Source organism: Gadus chalcogrammus, chromosome 6, assembly GCF_026213295.1.
Source record: "Gadus chalcogrammus isolate NIFS_2021 chromosome 6, NIFS_Gcha_1.0, whole genome shotgun sequence".
NCBI classification, from domain to species: Eukaryota; Metazoa; Chordata; class Actinopteri; order Gadiformes; family Gadidae; genus Gadus; species Gadus chalcogrammus.
The window spans coordinates 13,989,885-13,997,384 of record NC_079417.1 but is presented as its reverse complement, the minus strand read 5'-3'; the positions used below and the strand labels follow the sequence as shown (position 1 = coordinate 13,997,384).

Genomic DNA, 7,500 nt, shown 5'->3' with positions numbered 1-7,500 from the left:
GGGTGAACATGAGGATTCATGTGTAAAAGGAAGAAACGTGTTTGTTTATGTCAGAAACAATGTAATAACTTAATAATAATATTATTAATAATAATAATAATAATAATAATAATAATAGACTCCATCCAAATATTTACGGATGGCACTTGAAAAGACAACGTCACAACTTTCACTGTCTGCGTCCGTCTCCGGCAGCAGGCAGAGAGAGTTGGTTGTGTGTGTTAACGTCTCTTGTTTTCTGTTCCTTGCTGTTCTCTCCTTAATGTACTTCACTTATTTTAGTCTTCCATGAACCAAAAAAACCTGTACTTAACTTTTTTTCTTTCCAGCTTCAAAGAGGAATATACGATACAATACTCAGAAAAAAAAAGAACTTCTTTGCACACAATATCTTATCTATAAACTGAGATGTTAGTCTTATATGTATATACACATTACTCTCTACGCAATGCGCTCAGAATTATTTTCAAAGCGGAGGTCCGTTTGCGGTCATTTCCGGTGGCTCCCTACATGAGCAGGGTAGCGTCTCCTGTGATCTGACGCCATCAGTGCAGACATAGGGCGGACAGCATGGGTCTGGCTCATCTATGGTAGTGGTCTGTGTTTAGGGCATGGTGAAGGCACTGTAGTAAGAGCTGATACAGGCTGTAAGTCATTTTACATTGTTAATAAAAAACCTTTTGTTATCGAATTGAACCAATCGAAATGGTCCTCCCTTTTTCCATCACAACGACCTGCAAAAGTGAAGTGTTTCGTTGAGGAGCACCTGGAGATTTGGAGCGAATCAGGTGAAATGTATTAACCTATTCAACTATTCTGTTGAAAAACATTGTGAAACAGCTCTTCTCCTTAATAATTATATAACCTATATTAATTAAATGGAGAGCCATACGAACATATAAGAACCCGGATTCACTTTAGAATCATCAGTAGGCCTATCGCTAAGAGGGTCGTCGCAAGTAACAGATATATTTGCTTCAGTTCCATGCTGGCAAATGTCCTCGACTGAACCCCACGCAAACATGGATGAAACGAGACTGTGCGTCTGTCAGTGTTTGTCTGTGTGAGAGAGGTAGAGAGAGGTGAGGTGCAAATGTGAGAGAGAACTTCTTCTGTGTTGAGCACCACAATAACCTGCTGTTGGCAGCGTTAGATATTTTCCTATTTTGGTGTAGAGGGTGGGGGCTGAAGTGGCTTGTGAGTGTGCACACATTCACATGCGCACAGGTTGGTAAACACCCTGGCACTCGGTCACACAGTCAGCACACAGTACAAGATGCGTACTCTCAGTCAAGCACACACGCACACACAAGAACTCACATGCACTCAAACAAGTACATACAAGGACGTTAAACACACTCGTATGCATACATCTACACACAAACACATGCACTTACACACACACTAACACACACATGCTCACACACATGCGCACACGCATACACAAGCACACACACATATAAACACACACACAAACACCAACACGCATACACACACACACACACACACACACACACACACACACACACACACACACACACACACACACACACACACACACACACACACACACACACACACACACACACACACACACACACACACACAAAGCAAACAGGCGGCGAGCCAGAGGCAGAAATTGTGTGTCAGCAGGGTCTTCAGTTGGCAGGCCGAGCCATGTCTAGCTTAGTCAGGAGAGGAAGCGTTCACACCGCCGCATCTCTCTCCAACATTACCATGCCTTTTATTTATTGAGACACACTTTAGTTGTATTACTCTAAACCTACGATGTACTGTATATATATATATATATCTTTCTGCTTTTCAAGTATGAGCCAACTGGGAGAAACAAAAATAGCTGCTACATAGCAAAAATAAGGCAATAATAGGGAATAAATGTTGTAGCGGGGCAGTTTTTCTTTATTAATCCTTGTTGTTAGCATCGATCCTCATACATTGCCATGCATCATCAATTGTGTGTGTGTGTGTCGAGGAACACATATGTGAAATAGAAGTAATGGAATAACACAAATGAGAACCAGACAGCTTCACATGGGGCCACAGGGCTGCAGGCTGAGGACCGTTACTTTCTCCCCGGTACACCTCCGACGGCCCGCCTCACACTCGCTCATATTGGCAGCAGGTGTGCTGTCATCCTCTCCGACGAGCGCACACACACTGACCTCGTGACCCAAGCACTCTGATGCCTCCTTGCAGCGGCACGTGTTGGTCTGATCTGTACAAAACAACAACAACAACAACAATAAGGTAACACATAACAATTAGGGTACATTATTAACCATTAATTAACATTAGTTAATGCAGAAAGAAGCATTATTATATAGAATTTGCATTAGCATTGGATTGGGGTTTGGGTTAGGGTTACTGAGTTAGGGTGAAGCATAAACCAATTACAAAATGTATACGTTAATACCATGAGTTAACATGAACACCATAAGTAAACATGAACACCATTAGTAAACTTGAATACACATGAACTCCATTAGTAAATGACTACTAGATTACTAGTAAACTAATCATTAATTGTTACATAATGCTTATTATTACATTAATTAATTTGCAGTAAAATAAGTTGTAGTTGACTGTTGATTGACTGTTTGCTGTCTTTCTCTGTTCGATGAAGTCATATTAAGTTATTTATTTATTAGAGCTGTCAAGCGATTAAAATATTTAATCGTGATTAATCGCATTAATGTCATAGTTAACTCACGATTAATCGCAAATTATTGTTCTATGCTAAATAACCCTTGATTTTTTTTTCCCATAATTCTTCTCATTTTAATTCTCTTATCAACATGGTGAAGTGCATCGGCTTGCCTTGTACAAATGATTTTTTATTGATAACAACATTGGCATATACTGATCAAAACAGGACGATACAAAAAAAGAGCCTAAAGTGCAATTAAACGATTGTTTTGAACAAATGTAATTTGAACATAGCAGTCAGGCTACTGCTTCTTTGTTTTGAGCCAAAGAAAAAAAAAAAAAAAGAAAAGTTTTTTTTTATAAAATAATTGCGTTAATCGCAATTAATAATTTTTAACTCCGTTAAATTTGGTTTGCGTTAAAGTCGTTAATAACGCGTTTAACTGACAGCTCTATTATTTATGTATTCATTGATTGACACATGTTTTTAGCCTATCAAAAGAATATTCCTCCTCCCTGCAACCACTCCATCCACAACCTCCCGTTTCTAAAAATGAGACTTACCATTACAGGCCTCCCAAATGCCACAGCTGCCACAAGCGTCTGCGGTATCCCTCACCGGCCACTCGCAGAAACTGTTCTCGATCAGAGTGTGGTTCTTGCCGAGACACTGCAAGGCGTGCAGTTTGCATACGCTCAGCAGAACAGGCCCTCTCTGAGTAAGGGCGGCACACACTTCTAGGGAAGGCCTGAGAGCACAAGTACAACTAATCAAAGTATAACCTGTGGTCAACCAATCGAACAATGTTGCACGATGGAGAATGTTTCAGAGACAAAGGTTTGATGAGTGATAGTGAACGACTTAACACACATGCACTCATAGGGGAACCGGCAGACACATTTGCCTCTGGAAGACTTCTCCCATGGTTGACATTGTGCAGTAGCGGCTCTAGCTGTCACAATAATCCCTGTATTAAAAATAATATGCATAAGCATAAATATGTTTAGTCACATTTGGTTTCCCCCTGTGATCTCAACATATATATGAGGAAAAGAGTGTGGATTTGGAACCCGAACCGATTACCATTCAAGTTAAGATAAGAAAACATATTAACTAGCAATAATAGAACATTTTGGAATGGATGTCATTAAAACAATACATTTTCTAATAAATGTAATTTATTTTATTTTCCTATACATTCTATATTCTATAATGATTTAAATAAATGTTGTAAGAATGAGTCATACCCTCGATACAGCGGACGCTTTCTGGGCTGGGTGAGAAGAGCAGACTGGGGTCACAGATCATCTCTGTCTCCCCCAGTATCTGCTTGCCTGGTGGGCAGGACAGGGTCACCTTCTCCCCAATGCGGTAGAGTCCTTTCAATGGAGAGGCCATGACACCCTCAGTGAGGACTGCAGCCACGCAATTTGAGGCTGAAAAATAAGGAAATAGAAGAGAAAAGAGGAAAATCACATCCTTGGTCATAGGATGCACCTGTCAAGTATTAAATCACTATGCTGCAGATTATTAGATTTGATTATTACATTTAGCTCATAAAGGTCACCGTCCGTAATCCAACACATTAACTTAATTTAATGCTGCACTCACTCCGTGTTCCCATTAGCAGCCCCTAGTGGCTTGAGTTGTAGCTACAGTTTTTAGCAACATCATTTTCAGAGTGCAGTAAGATGAAACAATCCCTGTATGGATTGACTCGTGAATGGGTGTGTTTAAATCCGGAGACTGGCTTAGTTAGTTGTGTTACAAACGTGAAATAGTGCCAGTTAAGAAGCCCTTTTTAATGTTGGTAAAAGAAAGGTTTACCGAGCTTCGGCACTTACCTTCACACGTGCCTGGACGCTGGGACCATGTCTGATCCTCCATACATTCTATGATAGCGTTACCCACCAAATGGTATCCGGTAATGCATCTGTACTCCAGTTTCTTTCCCACAAGGTACACATCCTTAGGATCCTGCAGCACCAAATACAAGGCAGTGTTTTCTTTTTCTTTTGGGTTCCCATTAAATACCATAACACAAATTCTGCAACTTCGGGAAAACAACATTGAATAAAAATGCTTGCTCAAAACAGTGGACATACAAGTAATTAGCAAATCACACATTCCACAAACTGAATATAATTGAGTTAGCGTGATATGGTAAAAACATATTTACCAAAACAAAGCCATTTATTAAAACAGCTGGTGGGCCACACTTCTGTTTGGGTGGCATTGAAAAGTCAAAGCACTCTGGCTCCTGGGTCCTGAGAATGAGAACACACACACAAACACACATATATAGGATGCACCGCTACTTTCCCTGTATGACATACAATAAGAAAATACTAAAGGTTGTGCTACCTGAAATACTCTAGATCTTGGTCCACACACTCAGACCTCTCAGAAGTCTCACCGATACATTGAAGACCACCGTTCAGCGGACTGGGGTTGGAGCACACCCTGGACCGTGACCTTCGATTCCCAGAACATGAGGTCCACTGAGACCAACAGGACCAACTGCCGTGGATCACTCCTTCATAGCAAGAGAGAAATTGTTATTGTGTGTGTGTGTGTGTTATTGTGTGTGTGTGTGTGTGTGTGTGTGTGTGTGTGTGTGTGTGTGTGTGTGTGTGTGTGTGTGTGTGTGTGTGTGTGTGATGTTAATATTATAACCAATCTAGTAAAATCGTCCTATATACAGTCCTATTTCTCTTGTAGGGCAAGGCAAGATGCTCAAACAATGCAAGGTAATTATACGAACTTCAAACACATGTGGTCATTCAATGTTGTTTACATCAGCAGGAATCACTTTTTGAAAAATATTTAAAGGAATATTATTTTTGAGATCATCATTTAAAGATGAATGTACAATACATAATAAATATCTCATGAATGCAGAGCAGAAGGGACATGATTTAATGTTGATTTAAGCTGTTGAGGCCGATTTCAGATGTTCTGGAAGTTTCTACATAACAACTCAAAGCTGTGCTCCGTTTGAACCCTGGGAACAGAAAGTTCCTCACTAGACCTGAGGGTGTTTTTTTTACCACCTTTCTTTGAGATCATCTAAAAACGTCATTTATAAAACCCCTTTAAAGTCAAAGGTGTGTTAAATTCTCGTCTCTCTTTCTGCACCTTATTTTGTGCGCTTTTAAATGTTTTAACTTGACCTATCGATATTTGATGCTTTTCTACTCTTGTATTTTGTCGCGATTGTAAGGCGTCTATGAGTATCTTGAAACGCACTATATATACTGTATATGCATAAAAAAAATTAATTAAGGATTAAAATGTATGTTTATGAAAGAAAGTACACACTAAGAAAGAAAATAAATTACCCTGCTGGCCCTCCAATTCGCTGCCAGTTTGACAGCCTAAGCCCGAGGTCCCCGGCTTGCAGACGCATGCACACTTAGAGCCTTCCCGGACCGGCAGGCCGTTGTTCCAGCAGGGCTGGCAGTGGCAGGGGTGTGTCTCTGCATCATACTGCTCTATGGCCATGCGCAGGTGGAGCTTCTTCACCCCAGCACACGGCACTTCCTTCACCAGCTCGAACAGTGGCCGAAGCTGGGGGTTAGCGTGTAGAGATGTGTTTCAGCGAGACGAGACGGGAACATTTGGGTATCGTAGCAGAAGTGTGGGAAACTCGTTTGATTATTTTAGAGTACAAATACAGGCTTGGAATCCAGTGTGATAAAATGAGGAATTCATTACAGTTTTGTCAAACATACAGTTTTGTGATATTTGTTGGGGATATATGTTCCCAAAACAAATATTACAAATATAACAGAATATTACAAATGTTATAGTTGTTTTAGTTGCATTTAACTTCTGACCTTTTGCTTTATGACCACAGGAAAGGATATCACAGAGTCTGCCCAGTCGGAGTAGGCTATCCAGTTCTTGGCTGGTTCAGAGAGGTCTAGGTTGTACATCCTTGTGATGTGCAGGCCTCCCTCGACTTCAATTTTCAATAATAATGGAATGTCATTCTTGTCATGGCCTGGAAAATTAAAGTAATTAAAATGAATTATTAACATGATAAATTCTATATAGATCTATAAATATATATAAAAAATATATTTAAAATAAATAAATATATATATATAGATAGAAAGATGGTGTGTGTGTATATACGTGTATATGTATGTGTGTTTGTTTGTTTGTGAATATTTTTTTTAAATGTGTGTGTGTGTGTTTGTGTGGGTGGGTTTGTGTGCTTGTGTGTCTGTGAGAGTGTTTATGTTTTTACTTCGACTCGATGTTTGATCCTCGTCATCTGAGCATGTTTCTCTGCTGAAGGGGACGAACAAAGCAAACTCTTTGGGTTTGTCGCATTCCTTATATTTATATGATATGCTGGCTGCAAACAAGGAAACAAAGTTAAAAAGTTTGACATAGAAACCACCTTCACATTATGGTCAATAACACCCAAAACAAATATCAACTACTCATGTAATATTTGTAATATTGACAGAAAAGTCAAGTGTATGTGTATGAGTTTATGTATGTATGAGTGTATGTGTAATAGGTTTGACAGTGGTTGAAAGCTATTTGTATGACCGTTCCAACTCCTACATCCCATATACCCTGTTATGGGTGTTTATGTTGGATATACATATCCAACATAAACACCCATAACATATCCTAACATATTTACAACGTAGTTTTACACACACACACACACACACGCACACACACGCGCACTTATTGTAGGATGCGATTGTTCGGCGACTCACTTCAAAGTAGTTAGTGGGTCGTTTGCGACCGAATCAGTTCGAATGAACGAATCTTTAACAAGAATGAACCGAACTGATTCTACTCTCTCG

At 39.8% G+C, this 7,500-nt stretch overlaps 1 protein-coding gene and 1 pseudogene across 1 annotated transcript in view; one reads left to right on the top strand and one right to left on the bottom strand.

The window, feature by feature from the left end:
• LOC130384097 (regulator of G-protein signaling 7-binding protein A-like) overlaps window positions 1–652 on the top strand; it is an 8,922-nt gene extending 8,270 nt beyond the window's left edge. The window contains exon 6 of the mRNA XM_056592113.1: window positions 1–652. This exon is cut by the window's left edge and continues 440 nt beyond it. The gene's annotated coding sequence lies outside the window, so the exon portion shown is untranslated.
• Window positions 653–1,909: 1,257 nt separating this feature from the next.
• The window catches only part of LOC130384328 (complement component C7-like), an 8,972-nt pseudogene continuing 3,381 nt past the window's right edge, over window positions 1,910–7,500 (bottom strand).